This window comes from Amia ocellicauda, chromosome 8 (assembly GCF_036373705.1).
Source record: "Amia ocellicauda isolate fAmiCal2 chromosome 8, fAmiCal2.hap1, whole genome shotgun sequence".
Classification (NCBI taxonomy): domain Eukaryota; kingdom Metazoa; phylum Chordata; class Actinopteri; order Amiiformes; family Amiidae; genus Amia; species Amia ocellicauda.
In genome coordinates this window covers 8,258,078-8,276,783 of record NC_089857.1, presented here as the reverse complement: position 1 = coordinate 8,276,783, position 18,706 = coordinate 8,258,078, and the positions used below count along the sequence as shown (strand labels likewise).

The 18,706-nt window shown below is 43.6% G+C and overlaps 15 non-coding genes and 1 pseudogene across 15 annotated transcripts; all 16 read left to right on the top strand.

The window, feature by feature from the left end:
• The first annotated feature begins 320 nt into the window (after window positions 1-320).
• On the top strand, window positions 321-439 carry LOC136757376 (5S ribosomal RNA). Its single transcript, XR_010819404.1, has one exon. It is a non-coding gene; the product is annotated as a 5S ribosomal RNA (ribosomal RNA).
• A 1,066-nt stretch (window positions 440-1,505) lies between these two features.
• On the top strand, window positions 1,506-1,624 carry LOC136757396 (5S ribosomal RNA). Its single transcript, XR_010819424.1, has one exon. It is a non-coding gene; the product is annotated as a 5S ribosomal RNA (ribosomal RNA).
• A 1,055-nt stretch (window positions 1,625-2,679) lies between these two features.
• LOC136757382 (5S ribosomal RNA) lies at window positions 2,680-2,798 on the top strand. Its single transcript, XR_010819410.1, has one exon. It is a non-coding gene; the product is annotated as a 5S ribosomal RNA (ribosomal RNA).
• Window positions 2,799-3,853: 1,055 nt separating this feature from the next.
• LOC136756156 (5S ribosomal RNA) lies at window positions 3,854-3,972 on the top strand. The gene has a single exon (XR_010818258.1). It is a non-coding gene; the product is annotated as a 5S ribosomal RNA (ribosomal RNA).
• Window positions 3,973-5,028: 1,056 nt separating this feature from the next.
• On the top strand, window positions 5,029-5,147 carry LOC136756490 (5S ribosomal RNA). Its single transcript, XR_010818570.1, has one exon. It is a non-coding gene; the product is annotated as a 5S ribosomal RNA (ribosomal RNA).
• A 1,066-nt stretch (window positions 5,148-6,213) lies between these two features.
• Window positions 6,214-6,333, top strand: LOC136757726 (uncharacterized; annotated as a pseudogene).
• A 1,055-nt stretch (window positions 6,334-7,388) lies between these two features.
• On the top strand, window positions 7,389-7,507 carry LOC136757496 (5S ribosomal RNA). The gene has a single exon (XR_010819513.1). It is a non-coding gene; the product is annotated as a 5S ribosomal RNA (ribosomal RNA).
• A 1,054-nt stretch (window positions 7,508-8,561) lies between these two features.
• On the top strand, window positions 8,562-8,680 carry LOC136757211 (5S ribosomal RNA). Its single transcript, XR_010819250.1, has one exon. It is a non-coding gene; the product is annotated as a 5S ribosomal RNA (ribosomal RNA).
• Window positions 8,681-9,745: 1,065 nt separating this feature from the next.
• On the top strand, window positions 9,746-9,864 carry LOC136757232 (5S ribosomal RNA). The gene has a single exon (XR_010819270.1). It is a non-coding gene; the product is annotated as a 5S ribosomal RNA (ribosomal RNA).
• A 1,065-nt stretch (window positions 9,865-10,929) lies between these two features.
• On the top strand, window positions 10,930-11,048 carry LOC136756767 (5S ribosomal RNA). The gene has a single exon (XR_010818828.1). It is a non-coding gene; the product is annotated as a 5S ribosomal RNA (ribosomal RNA).
• Window positions 11,049-12,114: 1,066 nt separating this feature from the next.
• On the top strand, window positions 12,115-12,233 carry LOC136757338 (5S ribosomal RNA). The gene has a single exon (XR_010819371.1). It is a non-coding gene; the product is annotated as a 5S ribosomal RNA (ribosomal RNA).
• Window positions 12,234-13,288: 1,055 nt separating this feature from the next.
• Window positions 13,289-13,407, top strand: LOC136756862 (5S ribosomal RNA). The gene has a single exon (XR_010818917.1). It is a non-coding gene; the product is annotated as a 5S ribosomal RNA (ribosomal RNA).
• A 1,066-nt stretch (window positions 13,408-14,473) lies between these two features.
• LOC136757411 (5S ribosomal RNA) lies at window positions 14,474-14,592 on the top strand. The gene has a single exon (XR_010819438.1). It is a non-coding gene; the product is annotated as a 5S ribosomal RNA (ribosomal RNA).
• A 1,055-nt stretch (window positions 14,593-15,647) lies between these two features.
• On the top strand, window positions 15,648-15,766 carry LOC136756622 (5S ribosomal RNA). Its single transcript, XR_010818694.1, has one exon. It is a non-coding gene; the product is annotated as a 5S ribosomal RNA (ribosomal RNA).
• A 1,057-nt stretch (window positions 15,767-16,823) lies between these two features.
• Window positions 16,824-16,942, top strand: LOC136757337 (5S ribosomal RNA). The gene has a single exon (XR_010819370.1). It is a non-coding gene; the product is annotated as a 5S ribosomal RNA (ribosomal RNA).
• A 1,066-nt stretch (window positions 16,943-18,008) lies between these two features.
• On the top strand, window positions 18,009-18,127 carry LOC136757421 (5S ribosomal RNA). The gene has a single exon (XR_010819448.1). It is a non-coding gene; the product is annotated as a 5S ribosomal RNA (ribosomal RNA).
• Window positions 18,128-18,706: the final 579 nt, after the last annotated feature.

Sequence of the window (18,706 nt, the reverse complement as noted above, 5' to 3'; positions counted from 1 at the left end):
TCAGTTTCATACTGCATATCAATTGAAATCCTTACTGAAATGCACACCTTCTCAAGATTGCGCTTGACTGGCGTGTCAGGCACTCAATTACAGCTGTATTATCAAGACAATGTGTTCGTTTTGTAAAATATAGTTCCGGTCTGGTGTGGCACCCCAGCTAACGCACAACGTTGCCACAACGTTTCGTGTTAGCAGGGACTGTCTGCGGCGCGCTGGTGTGTCCCGGACTTTAGAGTAGAGAGACAGTTCAACTGCAAGTATGAGCGGCAGAAACGGATATTGCCTTCCCTTTAAGTAGAGCGTCAGGGACAGCCTCCCTGGCTTACGGCCATACTAGCCTGAATACGCCCGATCTCGTCCGATCTCTGAAGCCAAGCAGGCTCGGGTCTGGTCAGTACTTGGATGGGAGACCGCCTGGGAATACCAGGTGCTGTAAGCTTCTGCACCTTTTACACACCAGAGGGCGACAAATCACGAGTTTTAACTTTGGATACACACAATTTCATAATTATTTCAGATTTTACTTCCCCAAATACACAGGCATACAATAGATCTTGTTCTCCAACGTAAACGGTCCCTAGTAACTAGGGTACATTCGTAAATAAATTGAGCATCATGGCTAGAAGTGACTAAATGTTGCCTAATCTTTCTCATCGAGAAATGACACAATTACAGCAACACAAAAAGGAACTCCACCGGACAAAGTTCAGTGCTCACAAGGAGTCTCATTCAACACACACGGTTCCATTCCCATTCATGCAAAGCACGAAAGTGTAAAACTTTGGAACGTACTTGAGAGCAAAGATCACATTCAATCTCATTCAAGGCACGGATGTGAATGCAACGGGATGAAATTACTGAAATGATGCCTGCCCTCGAACTGTGATGATGGACTACCCGACTCGCCAATAATATTGGGTTCTGGTGTATTGAAATACAGGAGCTGCTGGATTTGTGTGTTTTCTTACCCCCTCACCATAGTTTGTCAAATGTTTAAACAACTGAACTTATATTCAAGGTTTGTTTCTCTTCATATGTTTTACTGGTTTACATTTGTCTCAGCAACCTGTTGAATGATTCTTCTGCTTTCAAAACAAAATGACAACAGGATGAATGCACACACTTGAAAATACAATACATGCAATGTTATGCATCATAGTGATGCAACCTCCTTTCAGTTTCATACTGCATGTCAATTGAAATCCTTACTGAAATGCACACCTTCTCAAGATTGCGCTTGACTGGCGTGTCAGGCACTCAATTACAGCTGTTTTATGAAGACAATGTGTTCGTTTTGTAAAATATAGTTCCGGTCTGGTGTGGCACCCCAGCTAACGCACAACGTTGCCACAACGTTGCCACAACGTGGCGTGTTAGCAGGGACTGTCTGCGGCGCGCTGGTGTGTCCCGGGCTTTAGAGTAGAGAGACAGTTCAACTGTAAGTATGAACGGCAGAAACGGATATTGCCTTCCCTTTAAGTAGAGCGTCAGGGACAGCCTCCCTGGCTTACGGCCATACTAGCCTGAATACGCCCGATCTCGACCGATCTCGGAAGCCAGGCAGGCTCGGGCCTGGTCAGTACTTGGATGGGAGACCACCTGGGAATACCAGGTGCTGTAAGCTTTTGCACCTTTTACACACCAGAGGGCGACAAATCACGAGTCTTAACTTTGGATACACACAATTTCATCATTATTTCAGATTTTACTTCCCCAAATACACAGGCATACAATAGATCTTGTTCTCCAACGTAAACGGTCCCTAGTAACTAGGGTACATTCGTAAATTAATTGAGCATCATGGCTAGAAGTGACTCAATGTTGCCTAATCTTTCTCATCAAGAAATGACACAATTACAGCAACACAAAAAGGAACTCCACCGCACAAAGTTCAGTGCTCACAAGGAGACTCATTCAACACACACGGTTCCATTCCCATTCATGCAAAGCACGAAAGTGTAAAACTTGGGAACATACTTGAGAGCAAAGATCACATTCAATCTCATTCAAGGCACGGATGTGAATGCAACGGGATGAAATTACTGAAATGATGCCTGCCCTCGAACTGTGATGATGGACTACCCGACTCGCCAATAATATTGGGTTCTGGTGTATTGAAATACAGGAGCTGCTGGATTTGTGTGTTTTCTTACTCCCTCACCATAGTTTGTCAAATGTTTAAACAACTGAACTTATATTCAAGGTTTGTTTCTCTTCATATATTTTACTGGTTTACATTTGTCTCAGCAACCTGTTGAATGATTCTTCTGCTTTCAAAACAAAATGACAACAGGATGAATGCACACACTTGAAAATACAATACATGCAATGTTATGCATCATAGTGATGCAACCTCCTTTCAGTTTCATACTGCATGTCAATTGAAATCCTTACTGAAATGCACACCTTCTCAAGATTGCGCTTGACTGGCGTGTCAGGCACTCAATTACAGCTGTTTTATCAAGACAATGTGTTCGTTTTGTAAAATATAGTTCCGGTCTGCAGTGGCACCCCAGCTAACGCACAACGTTGCCACAACGTGGCGTGTTGGCAGGGACTGTCTGCGGCGCGCTGGTGTGGCCCGGGCTTTAGAGTAGAGAGACAGTTCAACTGTAAGTATGAACGGCAGAAACGGATATTGCCTTCCCTTTAAGTAGAGCGTCAGGGACAGCCTCCCTGGCTTACGGCCATACTAGCCTGAATACGCCCGATCTCGTCCGATCTTGGAAGCCAAGCAGGCTCAGGCCTGGTCGGTACTTGGATGGTTGACCGCCTGAGAATACCAGGTGCTGTAAGCTTTTGCACCTTTTACACACCAGAGGGCGACAAATCACGAGTTTTAACTTTGGATACACGCAATTTCATCATTATTTCAGATTTTACTTCCCCAAATACACAGGCATACAATAGATCTTCTTCTCCAACGTAAACGGTCCCTAGTAACTAGGGTACATTCGTCAATAAATTGAGCATCATGGCTAGAAGTGACTAAATGTTGCCTAATCTTTCTCATCAAGAAATGACACAATTACAGCAACACAAAAAGGAACTCCACCGGACAAAGTTCAGTGCTCACAAGGAGCATCATTCAACACACACGGTTCCATTCCCATTCATGCAAAGCACGAAAGTGTAAAACTTGGGAACATACTTGAGAGCAAAGATCACATTCAATCTCATTCAAGGCACGGATGTGAATGCAACGGGATGAAATTACTGAAATGATGCCTGCCCTCGAACTGTGATGATGGACTACCCGACTTGCCAATAATATTGGGTTCTGGTGTATTGAAATACAGGAGCTGCTGGATTTGTGTGTTTTCTTACCCCCTCACCATAGTTTGTCAAATGTTTAAACAACTGAACTTATATTCAAGGTTTGTTTCTCTTCATATGTTTTACTGGTTTACATTTGTCTCAGCAACCTGTTGAATGATTCTTCTGCTTTCAAAACAAAATGACAACAGGATGAATGCACACACTTGAAAATACAATACATGCAATGTTATGCATCATAGTGATGCAACCTCCCTTCAGTTTCATACTGCATGTCAATTGAAATCCTTACTGAAATGCACACCTTCTCAAGATTGCGCTTGACTGGCGTGTCAGGCACTCAATTACAGCTGTTTTATCAAGACAATGTGTTCGTTTTGTAAAATATAGTTCCGGTCTGGTGTGGCACCCCAGCTAACGCACAACGTTGCCACAACGTGGCGTGTTAGCAGGGACTGTCTGCGGCGCGCTGGTGTGTCCCGGACTTTAGAGTAGAGAGACAGTTCAACTGTAAGTATGAACGGCAGAAACGGATATTGCCTTCCCTTTAAGTAGAGCGTCGTGGACAGCCTACCTGGCTTACGGCCATACTAGCCTGAATACGCCCGATCTCGTCCGATCTCGGAAGCCAAGCAGGCTCGGGCCTGGTCAGTACTTGGATGGGAGACCGCCTGGGAATACCAGGTGCTGTAAGCTTTTGCACCTTTTACACACCAGAGGGCGACAAATCACGAGTTTTAACTTTGGATACACACAATTTCATCGTTATTTCAGATTTTACTTCCCCAAATACACAGGCATACAATAGATCTTGTTCTCCAACGTAAACGGTCCCTAGTAACTAGGGTACATTCGTAACTAAATTGAGCATCATGGCTAGAAGTGACTAAATGTTGCCTAATCTTTCTCATCAAGAAATGACACAATTACAGCAACACAAAAAGGAACTCCACCGGACAAAGTTCAGTGCTCACAAGGAGCCTCATTCAACACACACGGTTCCATTCCCATTCATGCAAAGCACGAAAGTGTAAAACTTGGGAACATACTTGAGAGCAAAGATCACATTCAATCTCATTCAAGGCACGGATGTGAATGCAACGGGATGAAATTACTGAAATGATGCCTGCCCTCGAACTGTGATGATGGACTACCCGACTCGCCAATAATATTGGCTTCTGGTGTATTGAAATACAGGAGCTGCTGGATTTGTGTCATTTCTTACCCCCTCACCATAGTTTGTCAAATGTTTAAACAACTGAACTTATATTCAAGGTTTGTTTCTCTTCATATGTTTTACTGGTTTACATTTGTCTCAGCAACCTGTTGAATGATTCTTCTGCTTTCAAAACAAAATGACAACAGGATGAATGCACACACTTGAAAATACAATACATGCAATGTTATGCATCATAGTGATGCAACCTCCTTTCATTTTCATACTGCATGTCAATTGAAATCCTTACTGAAATGCACACCTTCTCAAGATTGCGCTTGACTGGCGTGTCAGGCACTCAATTACAGCTGTTTTATCAAGACAATGTGTTTTTTTTTGTAAAATATAGTTCCGGTCTGGTGTGGCACCCCAGCTAACGCACAACGTTGCCACAACGTGGCGTGTTAGCAGGGACTGTCTGCGGCGCGCTGGTGTGTCCCCGGCATGAGTGTAGAGAGACAGTTCAACTGTAAGTATGAGCGGCAGAAACGGATATTGCCTTCCCTTTAAGTAGAGCGTCAGGGACAGCCTCCCTGGCTTACTGCCATACTAGCCTGAATACGCCCGATCTCGTCCGATCTCGGAAGCTAAGCAGGCTCGGGCCTGGTCAGTACTTGGATGGGAGACCGCCTGGGAATACCAGGTGCTGTAAGCTTTTGCATCTTTTACACACCAGAGGGCGACAAATCACGAGTTTTAACTTTGGATACACGCAATTTCATCATTATTTCAGATTTGACTTCCCCAAATACACAGGCATACAATAGATCTTGTTCTCCAACGTAAACGGTCCCTAGTAACTAGGGTACATTCGTAAATAAATTGAGCATCATGGCTAGAAGTGACTAAATGTTGCCTAATCTTTCTCATCGAGAAATGACACAATTACAGCAACACAAAAAGGAACTCCACCGGACAAAGTTCAGTGCTCACAAGGAGCCTCATTCAAAACACACGGTTCCATTCCCATTCATGCAAAGCACGAAAGTGTAAAACTTGGGAACATACTTGAGAGCAAAGATCACATTCAATCTCATTCAAGGCACGGATGTGAATGCAACGGGATGAAATTACTGAAATGATGCCTGCCCTCGAACTGTGATGATGGACTACCCGACTCGCCAATAATATTGGGTTCTGGTGTATTGAAATACAGGAGCTGCTGGATTTGTGTGTTTTCTTACCCCCTCACCATAGTTTGTCAAATGTTTAAACAACTGAACTTATATTCAAGGTTTGTTTCTCTTCATATGTTTTACTGGTTTACATTTGTCTCAGCAACCTGTTGAATGATTCTTCTGCTTTCAAAACAAAATGACAACAGGATGAATGCACACACTTGAAAATACAATACATGCAATGTTATGCATCATAGTGATGCAACCTCCTTTCAGTTTCATACTGCATGTCAATTGAAATCCTTACTGAAATGCACACCTTCTCAAGATTGCGCTTGACTGGCGTGTCAGGCACTCAATTACAGCTGTTTTATCAAGACAATGTGTTCGTTTTGTAATATATAGTTCCGGTCTGGTGTGGCACCCCAGCTAACGCACAACGTTGCCACAACGCTGCCACAACGTGGCGTGTTAGCAGGGACTGTCTGCGGCGCGCTGGTGTGTCCCGGGCTTTAGAGTAGAGAGACAGTTCAACTGTAAGTATGAACGGCAGAAACGGATATTGCCTTCCCTTTAAGTAGAGCGTCAGGGACAACCTCCCTGGCTTACGGAAAATACTAGCCTGAATACGCCCGATCTCGTCCGATCTCTGAAGCCAAGCAGGCTCGGGCCTGGTCAGTACTTGGATGGGAGACCGCCTGGGAATAGCAGGTGCTGTAAGCTTTTGCATCTTTTACACACCAGAGGGCGACAAATCACGAGTTTTAACTTTGGATACACGCAATTTCATCATTATTTCAGATTTGACTTCCCCAAATACACAGGCATACAATAGATCTTGTTCTCCAACGTAAACGGTCCCTAGTAACTAGGGTACATTCGTAAATAAATTGAGCATCATGGCTAGAAGTGACTAAATGTTGCCTAATCTTTCTCATCGAGAAATGACACAATTACAGCAACACAAAAAGGAACTCCACCGGACAAAGTTCAGTGCTCACAAGGAGCCTCATTCAACACACACGGTTCCATTCCCATTCATGCAAAGCACGAAAGTGTAAAACTTGGGAACATACTTGAGAGCAAAGATCACATTCAATCTCATTCAAGGCACGGATGTGAATGCAACGGGATGAAATTACTGAAATGATGCCTGCCCTCGAACTGTGATGTTGGACTACCCGACTCGCCAATAATATTGGGTTCTGGTGTATTGAAATACAGGAGCAGCTGGATTTGTGTGTTTTCTTACCCCCTCACCATAGTTTGTCAAATGTTTAAACAACTGAACTTATATTCAAGGTTTGTTTCTCTTCATATGTTTTACTGGTTTACATTTGTCTCAGCAACCTGTTGAATGATTCTTCTGCTTTCAAAACAAAATGACAACAGGATGAATGCACACACTTGAAAATACAATACATGCAATGTTATGCATCATAGTGATGCAACCTCCTTTCAGTTTCATACTGCATGTCAATTGAAATCCTTACTGAAATGCACACCTTCTCAAGATTGCGCTTGACTGGCGTGTCAGGCACTCAATTACAGCTGTATTATCAAGACAATGTGTTCGTTTTGTAATATATAGTTCCGGTCTGGTGTGGCACCCCAGCTAACGCACAACGTTGCCACAACGTTTCGTGTTAGCAGGGACTGTCTGCGGCGCGCTGGTGTGTCCCGGACTTTAGAGTAGAGAGACAGTTCAACTGCAAGTATGAGCGGCAGAAACGGATATTGCCTTCCCTTTAAGTAGAGCGTCAGGGACAGCCTCCCTGGCTTACGGCCATGCTAGCCTGAATACGCCCGATCTCGTCCGATCTCGGAAGCTAAGCAGGCTTGGGCCTCGTCAGTACTTGGATGGGAGACCGCCTGGGAATACCAGTTGCTGTAAGCTTTTGCACCTTTTACAAACCAGAGGGCGACAAATCACGAGTTTTAACTTTGGATACACGCAATTTCATCATTATTTCAGATTTTACATCCCCAAGTACACAGGCATACAATAGATCTTGTTCTCCAACGTAAACGGTCCCTAGTAACTAGGGTACATTCGTCAATAAATTGAGCATCATGGCTAGAAGTGACTAAATGTTGCCTAATCTTTCTCATCAAGAAATGACACAATTACAGCAACAAAAAAGGAACTCCACCGGACAAAGTTCAGTGCTCACAAGGAGCATCATTCAACACACACGGTTCCATTCCCATTCATGCAAAGCACGAAAGTGTAAAACTTGGGAACGTACTTGAGAGTAATGATAACATTCAATCTCATTCAAGGCACGGATGTGAATGCAACGGGATGAAATTACTGAAATGATGCCTGCCCTCGAACTGTGATGATGGACAACCCGACTCGCCAATAATATTGGGTTCTGGTGTATTGAAATACAGGAGCTGCTGGATTTGTGTGTTTTCTTACCCCCTCACCATAGTTTGTCAAATGTTTAAACAACTGAACTTATATTCAAGGTTTGTTTCTCTTCATATGTTTTACTGGTTTACATTTGTCTCAGCAACCTGTTGAATGATTCTTCTGCTTTCAAAACAAAATGACAACAGGATGAATGCACACACTTGAAAATACAATACATGCAATGTTATGCATCATAGTGATGCAACCTCCTTTCAGTTTCATACTGCATGTCAATTGAAATCCTTACTGAAATGCACACCTTCTCAAGATTGCGCTTGACTGGCGTGTCAGGCACTCAATTACAGCTGTATTATCAAGACAATGTGTTCGTTTTGTAAAATATAGTTCCGGTCTGGTGTGGCACCCCAGCTAACGCACAACGTTGCCACAACGTTTCGTGTTAGCAGGGACTGTCTGCGGCGCGCTGGTGTGTCCCGGACTTTAGAGTAGAGAGACAGTTCAACTGCAAGTATGAGCGGCAGAAACGGATATTGCCTTCCCTTTAAGTAGAGCGTCAGGGACAGCCTCCCTGGCTTACGGCCATACTAGCCTGAATACGCCTGATCTCGTCCGATCTCGGAAGCTAAGCAGGCTCGGGCCTGGTCAGTACTTGGATGTGAGACCGCCTGGGAATACCAGGTGCTGTAAGCTTTTGCATCTTTTACACACCAGAGGGCGACAAATCACGAGTTTTAACTTTGGATACACGCAATTTCATCATTATTTCAGATTTGACTTCCCCAAATACACAGGCATACAATAGATCTTGTTCTCCAACGTAAACGGTCCCTAGTAACTAGGGTACATTCGTAAATAAATTGAGCATCATGGCTAGAAGTGACTAAATGTTGCCTAATCTTTCTCATCGAGAAATGACACAATTACAGCAACAAAAAAGGAACTCCACCGGACAAAGTTCAGTGCTCACAAGGAGCATCATTCAACACACACGGTTCCATTCCCATTCATGCAAAGCACGAAAGTGTAAAACTTGGGAACGTACTTGAGAGTAATGATAACATTCAATCTCATTCAAGGCACGGATGTGAATGCAACGGGATGAAATTACTGAAATGATGCCTGCCCTCGAACTGTGATGATGGACTACCCGACTCGCCAATAATATTGGGTTCTGGTGTATTGAAATACAGGAGCTGCTGGATTTGTGTGTTTTCTTACCCCCTCACCATAGTTTGTCAAATGTTTAAACAACTGAACTTATATTCAAGGTTTGTTTCTCTTCATATGTTTTACTGGTTTACATTTGTCTCAGCAACCTGTTGAATGATTCTTCTGCTTTCAAAACAAAATGACAACAGGATGAATGCACACACTTGAAAATACAATACATGCAATGTTATGCATCATAGTGATGCAACCTCCTTTCAGTTTCATACTGCATGTCAATTGAAATCCTTACTGAAATGCACACCTTCTCAAGATTGCGCTTGACTGGCGTGTCAGGCACTCAATTACAGCTGTTTTATCAAGCCAATGTGTTCGTTTTGTAAAATATAGTTCCGGTCTGGTGTGGCACCCCAGCTAACGCACAACGTTGCCACAACGTTGCCACAACGAGGCGTGTTAGCAGGGACTGTCTGCGGCGCGCTGGTGTGTCCCGGGCTTTAGAGTAGAGAGACAGTTCAACTGTAAGTATGAACGGCAGAAACGGATATTGCCTTCCCTTTAAGTAGAGCGTCAGGGACAGCCTCACTGGCTTGCGGCCATACTAGCCTGAATACGCCCGATCTCGTCCGATCTCGGAAGCTAAGCAGGCTCGGGCCTGGTCAGTACTTGGGTTGGAGACCGCCTGGGAATACCAGGTGCTGTAAGCTTCTGCACCTTTTAATAAACCAGAGGGCGACAAATCACGAGTTTTAACTTTGGATACACACAATTTCATAATTATTTCAGATTTTACTTCCCCAAATACACAGGCATACAATAGATCTTGTTCTCCAACGTAAACGGTCCCTAGTAACTAGGGTACATTCGTCAATAAATTGAGCATCATGGCTAGAAGTGACTAAATGTTGCCTAATCTTTCTCATCAAGAAATGACACAATTACAGCAACAAAAAAGGAACTCCACCGCACAAAGTTCAGTGCTCACAAGGAGCATCATTCAACACACACGGTTCCATTCCCATTCATGCAAACCACGAAAGTGTAAAACTTGGGAACGTACTTGTGAGTAAAGATAACATTCAATCTCATTCAAGGCACGCATGTGAATGCAACGGGATGAAATTACTGAAATGATGCCTGCCCTCGAACTGTGATGATGGACTACCCGACTCGCCAATAATATTGGGTTCTGGTGTATTGAAATACAGGAGCTGCTGGATTTGTGTGTTTTCTTACCCCTCACCATAGTTTGTCAAATGTTTAAACAACTGAACTTATATTCAAGGTTTGTTTCTCTTCATATGTTTTACTGGTTTACATTTGTCTCAGCATCCTGTTGAATGATTCTTGTGCTTTCAAAACAAAATGACAACAGGATGAATGCACACACTTGAAAATACAATACATGCAATGTTATGCATCATAGTGATGCAACCTCCTTTCAGTTTCATACTGCATGTCAATTGAAATCCTTACTGAAATGCACACCTTCTCAAGATTGCGCTTGACTGGCATGTCAGGCACTCAATTACAGCTGTATTATCAAGACAATGTGTTCGTTTTGTAAAATATAGTTCCGGTCTGGTGTGGCACCCCAGCTAACGCACAACGTTGCCACAATGTTGCCACAACGTGGCGTGTTAGCAGGGACTGTCTGCGGCGCGCTGGTGTGTCCCGGGCTTTAGAGTAGAGAGACAGTTCAACTGTAAGTATGAACGGCAGAAACGGATATTGCCTTCCCTTTAAGTAGAGCGTCAGGGACAGCATTCCTGGCTTACGGCCATACTAGTCTGAATACGCCCGATCTCGTCCGATCTCGGAAGCTAAGCAGGCTCGGGCCTGGTCAGTACTTGCATGGGAGACCGCCTGGGAATACCAGGTGCTGTAAGCTTTTGCATCTTTTACACACCAGAGGGCGACAAATCACGAGTTTTAACTTTGGATACACGCAATTTCATCATTATTTCAGATTTTACTTCCCCAAATACACAGGCATACAATAGATCTTGTTCTCCAACGTAAACGGTCCCTAGTAACTAGGGTACATTCGTAAATAAATTGAGCATCATGGCTAGAAGTGACTAAATGTTGCCTAATCTTTCTCATCGAGAAATGACACAATTACAGAAACACAAAAAGGAACTCCACCGGACAAAGTTCAGTGCTCACAAGGAGCCTCATTCAACACACACGGTTCCATTCCCATTCATGCAAAGCACGAAAGTGTAAAACTTGGGAACATACTTGAGAGCAAAGATCACATTCAATCTCATTCAAGGCACGGATGTGAATGCAACGGGATGAAATTACTGAAATGATGCCTGCCCTCGAACTGTGATGATGGACTACCCGACTCGCCAATAATATTGGGTTCTGGTGTATTGAAATACAGGAGCTGCTGGATTTGTGTGTTTTCTTACCCCCTCACCATAGTTTGTCAAATGTTTAAACAACTGAACTTATATTCAAGGTTTGTTTCTCTTCATATGTTTTACTGGTTTACATTTGTCTCAGCAACCTGTTGAATGATTCTTCTGCTTTCAAAACAAAATGACAACAGGATGAATGCACACACTTGAAAATACAATACATGCAATGTTATGCATCATAGTGATGCAACCTCCTTTCAGTTTCATACTGCATGTCAATTGAAATCCTTACTGAAATGCACACCTTCTCAAGATTGCGCTTGACTGGCGTGTCAGGCACTCAATTACAGCTGTTTTATCAAGACAATGTGTTCGTTTTGTAATATATAGTTCCGGTCTGGTGTGGCACCCCAGCTAACGCACAACGTTGCCACAATGTTGCCACAACGTGGCGTGTTAGCAGGGACTGTCTGCGGCGCGCTGGTGTGTCCCGGGCTTTAGAGTAGAGAGACAGTTCAACTGTAAGTATGAACGGCAGAAACGGATATTGCCTTCCCTTTAAGTAGAGCGTCAGGGACAGCCTCCCTGGCTTACAGCCATACTAGCCTGAATACGCCCGATCTCGTCCGATCTCGGAAGCCAAGCAGGCTCGGGCCTGGTCAGTACTTGGATGGTAGACCGCCTGGAAATACCAGGTGCTGTAAGCTTTTGCACCTTTTACACACCAGAGGGCGACAAATCACGAGTTTTAACTTTTGATACACACAATTTCATCATTATTTCAGATTTGACTTCCCCAAATACACAGGCATACAATAGATCTTGTTCTCCAACGTAAACGGTCCCTAGTAACTAGGGTACATTCGTAAATAAATTGAGCATCATGGCTAGAAGTGACTAAATGTTGCCTAATCTTTCTCATCGAGAAATGACACAATTACAGCAACACAAAAAGGAACTCCATCGGACAAAGTTCAGTGCTCACAAGGAGCCTCATTCAACACACACGGTTCCATTCCCATTCATGCAAAGCACGAAAGTGTAAAACTTGGGAACATACTTGAGAGCAAAGATCACATTCAATCTCATTCAAGGCACGGATGTGAATGCAACGGGATGAAATTACTGAAATAATGCCTGCCCTCGAACTGTGATGATGGACTACCCGACTCGCCAATAATATTGGGTTCCGGTGTATTGAACTACAGGAGCTGCTGGATTTGTGTGTTTTCTTACCCCCTCACCATAGTTTGTCAAATGTTTAAACAACTGAACTTATATTCAAGGTTTGTTTCTCTTCATATGTTTTACTGGTTTACATTTGTCTCAGCAACCTGTTGAATGATTCTTGTGCTTTCAAAACAAAATGACAACAGGATGAATGCACACACTTGAAAATACAATACATGCAATGTTATGCATCATAGTGATGCAACCTCCTTTCAGTTTCATACTGCATGTCAATTGAAATCCTTACTGAAATGCACACCATCTCAAGATTGCGCTTGACTGGCAAGTCAGGCACTCAATTACAGCTGTTTTATCAAGACAATGTGTTCGTTTTGTAAAATATAGTTCCGGTCTGGTGTGGCACCCCAGCTAACCCACAACGTTGCCACAACATGGCGTGTTAGCAGGGACTGTCTGCGGCGCGCTGCTGTGTCCCGGGCTTTAGAGTAGAGAGACAGTTCAACTGTAAGTATGAACGGCAGAAACGGATATTGCCTTCCCTTTAAGTAGAGCATCAGGGACAGCCTCCCTGGCTTACGGCCATACTAGCCTGAATACGCCCGATCTCGTCCGATCTCGGAAGCCAAGCAGGCTCGGGCCTGGTCGGTACTTGGATGGGAGACCGCCTGGGAATACCAGGTGCTGTAAGCTTTTGCACCTTTTACACACCAGAGGGCGACAAATCACGAGTTTTAACTTTTGATACACACAATTTCATCATTATTTCAGATTTGACTTCCCCAAATACACAGGCATACAATAGATCTTGTTCTCCAACGTAAACGGTCCCTAGTAACTAGGGTACATTCGTAAATAAATTGAGCATCATGGCTAGAAGTGACTAAATGTTGCCTAATCTTTCTCATCAAGAAATGACACAATTACAGCAACACAAAAAGGAACTCCACCGGACAAAGTTCAGTGCTCACAAGGAGCCTCATTCAACACACACGGTTCCATTCCCATTCATGCAAAGCACTAAAGTGTAAAACTTGGGAACATACTTGAGAGCAAAGATCACATTCAATCTCATTCAAGGCACGGATGTGAATGCAACGGGATGAAATTACTGAAATGATGCCTGCCCTCGAACTGTGATGATGGACTACCCGACTCACCAATAATATTGGATTCTGGTGTATTGAAGTACAGGAGCTGCTGGATTTGTGTGTTTTCTTACCCCCTCACCATAGTTTGTCAAATGTTTAAACAACTGAACTTATATTCAAGGTTTGTTTCTCTTCATATGTTTTACTGGTTTACATTTGTCTCAGCAACCTGTTGAATGATTCTTCTGCTTTCAAAACAAAATGACAACAGGATGAATGCACACACTTGAAAATACAATACATGCAATGTTATGCATCATAGTGATGCAACCTCCTTTCAGTTTCATACTGCATGTCAATTGAAATCCTTACTGAAATGTACACCTTCTCAAGATTGCGCTTGACTGGCGTGTCAGGCACTCAATTACAGCTGTTTTATCAAGACAATGTGTTCGTTTTGTAAAATATAGTTCCGGTCTGGTGTGGCACCCCAGCTAACGCACAACGTTGCCACAACGTTGCCACAACGTGGCGTGTTAGCAGGGACTGTCTGCGGCGCGCTGGTGTGTCCCGGGCTTTAGAGTAGAGAGACAGTTCAACTGTAAGTATGATCGGCAGAAACGGATATTGCCTTCCCTTTAAGTAGAGCGTCAAGGACAGCCTCCCTGGCTTACGGCCATACTAGCCTGAATACGCCCGATCTCGACCGATCTCGGAAGCCAGGCAGGCTCGGGCCTGGTCAGTACTTGGATGGGAGACCGCCTGGGAATACCAGGTGCTGTAAGCTTTTGCACCTTTTACACACCAGAGGGCGACAAATCACGAGTTTTAACTTTGGATACACACAATTTCATCATTATTTCAGATTTTACTTCCCCAAATACACAGGCATACAATAGATCTTGTTCTCCAACGTAAACGGTCCCTAGTAACTAGGGTACATTCGTAAATTAATTGAGCATCATGGCTAGAAGTGACTCAATGTTGCCTAATCTTTCTCATCAAGAAATGACACAATTACAGCAACACAAAAAGGAACTCCACCGCACAAAGTTCAGTGCTCACAAGGAGACTCATTCAACACACACGGTTCCATTCCCATTCATGCAAAGCACGAAAGTGTAAAACTTGGGAACATACTTGAGAGCAAAGATCACATTCAATCTCATTCAAGGCACGGATGTGAATGCAACGGGATGAAATTACTGAAATGATGCCTGCCCTCGAACTGTGATGATGGACTACCCGACTCGCCAATAATATTGGGTTCTGGTGTATTGAAATACAGGAGCTGCTGGATTTGTGTGTTTTCTTACCCCCTCACCATAGTTTGTCAAATGTTTAAACAACTGAACTTATATTCAAGGTTTGTTTCTCTTCATATGTTTTACTGGTTTACATTTGTCTCAGAAACCTGTTGAATGATTCTTCTGCTTTCAAAACAAAATGACAACAGGATGAATGCACACACTTGAAAATACAATACATGCAATGTTATGCATCATAGTGATGCAACCTCCTTTCAGTTTCATACTGCATGTCAATTGAAATCCTTACTGAAATGCACACCTTCTCAAGATTGCGCTTGACTGGCGTGTCAGGCTCTCGATTACAGCTGTTTTATCAAGACAATGTGTTCGTTTTGTAAAATATAGTTCCGGTCTGGTGTGGCACCCCAGCTAACGCACAACGTTGCCACAACGTGGCGTGTTAGCAGGGACTGTCTGCGGCGCGCTGGTGTGTCCCGGGCTTTAGAGTAGAGAGACAGTTCAACTGTAAGTATGAACGGCAGAAACGGATATTGCCTTCCCTTTAAGTAGAGCGTCAGGAACAGCCTCCCTGGCTTATGGCCATACTAGCCTGAATACGCCCGATCTCGTCCGATCTCGGAAGCCAAGCAGGCTCGGGCCTGGTCAGTACTTGGATGGGAGACCGCCTGGGAATACCAGGTGCTGTAAGCTTTTGCACACCAGAGGGCGACAAATCACGAGTTTTAACTTTGGATACACGCAATTTCATCATTATTTCAGATTTGACTTCCCCAAATACACAGGCATACAATAGATCTTGTTCTCCAACGTAAACGGTCCCTAGTAACTAGGGTACATTCGTAAATAAATTGAGCATCATGGCTAGAAGTGACTAAATGTTGCCTAATCTTTCTCATCGAGAAATGACACAATTACAGCAACACAAAAAGGAACTCCACCGGACAAAGTTCAGTGCTCACAAGGAGCCTCATTCAACACACACGGTTCCATTCCCATTCATGCAAAGCACGAAAGTGTAAAACTTGGGAACATACTTGAGAGCAAAGATCACATTCAATCTCATTCAAGGCACGGATGTGAATGCAACGGGATGAAATTACTGAAATGATGCCTGCCCTCGAACTGTGATGATGGACTACCCGACTCGCCAATAATATTGGGTTCTGGTGTATTGAAATACAGGAGCTGCTGGATTTGTGTGTTTTCTTACCCCCTCACCATAGTTTGTCAAATGTTTAAACAACTGAACTTATATTCAAGGTTTGTTTCTCTTCATATGTTTTACTGGTTTACATTTGTCTCAGCAACCTGTTGAATGATTCTTCTGCTTTCAAAACAAAATGACAACAGGATGAATGCACACACTTGAAAATACAATACATGCAATGTTATGCATCATAGTGATGCAACCTCCTTTCAGTTTCATACTGCATGTCAATTGAAATCCTTACTGAAATGCACACCTTCTCAAGATTGCGCTTGACTGGCGTGTCAGGCACTCAATTACAGCTGTTTTATCAAGACAATGTGTTCGTTTTGTAATATATAGTTCCGGTCTGGTGTGGCACCCCAGCTAACGCACAACGTTGCCACAATGTTGCCACAACGTGGCGTGTTAGCAGGGACTGTCTGCGGCGCGCTGGTGTGTCCCGGGCTTTAGAGTAGAGAGACAGTTCAACTGTAAGTATGAACGGCAGAAACGGATATTGCCTTCCCTTTAAGTAGAGCGTCAGGGACAGCCTCCCTCGCTTACAGCCATACTAGCCTGAATACGCCCGATCTCGTCCGATCTCGGAAGCCAAGCAGGCTCGGGCCTGGTCAGTACTTGGATGGTAGACCGCCTGGAAATACCAGGTGCTGTAAGCTTTTGCACCTTTTACACACCAGAGGGCGACAAATCACGAGTCTTAACTTTTGATACACACAATTTCATCATTATTTCAGATTTGACTTCCCCAAATACACAGGCATACAATAGATCTTGTTCTCCAACGTAAACGGTCCCTAGTAACTAGGGTACATTCGTAAATAAATTGAGCATCATGGCTAGAAGTGACTAAATGTTGCCTAATCTTTCTCATCGAGAAATGACACAATTACAGCAACACAAAAAGGAACTCCACCGGACAAAGTTCAGTGCTCACAAGGAGCCTCATTCAACACACACGGTTCCATTCCCATTCATGCAAAGCACAAAAGTGTAAAACTTGGGAACATACTTGAGAGCAAAGATCACATTCAATCTCATTCAAGGCACGGATGTGAATGCAACGGGATGAAATTACTGAAATGATGCCTGCCCTCGAACTGTGATGATGGACTACCCGACTCGCCAATAATATTGGGTTCCGGTGTATTGAAATACAGGAGCTGCTGGATTTGTGTGTTTTCTTACCCCCTCACCATAGTTTGTCAATTGTTTAAACAACTGAACTTATATTCAAGGTTTGTTTCTCTTCATATGTTTTACTGGTTTACATTTGTCTCAGCAACCTGTTGAATGATTCTTGTGCTTTCATAACAAAATGACAACAGGATGAATGCACACACTTGAAAATACAATACATGCAATGTTATGCATCATAGTGATGCAACCTCCTTTCAGTTTCATACTGCATGTCAATTGAAATCCTTACTGAAATGCACACCATCTCAAGATTGCGCTTGACTGGCAAGTCAGGCACTCAATTACAGCTGTTTTATCAAGACAATGTGTTCGTTTTGTAAAATATAGTTCCGGTCTGGTGTGGCACCCCAGCTAACGCACAACGTTGCCACAACGTTGCCACAACGTGGCGTGTTAGCAGGGACTGTCTGCAGCGCGCTGGTGTGTCCCGGGCTTTAGAGTAGAGAGACAGTTCAACTGTAAGTATGAACGGCAGAAACGGATATTGCCTTCCCTTTAAGTAGAGCGTCAGGGACAGCCTCCCTGGCTTACGGCCATACTACCCTGAATACGCCCGATCTCGTCCGATCTCGGAAGCCAAGCAGGCTCGGGTCTGGTCAGTACTTGGATGGGAGACCGCCTGGGAATACCAGGTGCTGTAAGCTTCTGCACCTTTTTCACACCAGAGGGCGACAAATCACGAGTTTTAACTTTGGATACACACAATTTCATCATTATTTCAGATTTTACTTCCCCAAATACACAGGCATACAATAGATCTTGTTCTCCAACGTAAACGGTCCCTAGTAACTAGGGTACATTCGTAAATAAATTGAGCATCATGGCTAGAAGTGACTAAATGTTGCCTAATCTTTCTCATCGAGTAATGACACAATTACAGCAACACAAAAAGGAACTCCACCGGACAAAGTTCAGTGCTCACAAGGAGCCTCATTCAACACACACGGTTCCATTCCCATTCATGCAAAGCACGAAAGTGTAAAACTTGGGAACATACTTGAGAGCAAAGATCACATTCAATCTCATTCAAGGCACGGATGTGAATGCAACGGGATGAAATTACTGAAATGATGCCTGCCCTCGAGCTGTGATGATGGACTACCCGACTCGCCAATAATATTGGGTTCTGGTGTATTGAAATACAGGAGCTGCTGGATTTGTGTGTTTTATTACCCCCTCACCATAGTTTGTCAAATGTTTAAACAACTGAACTTATATTCAAG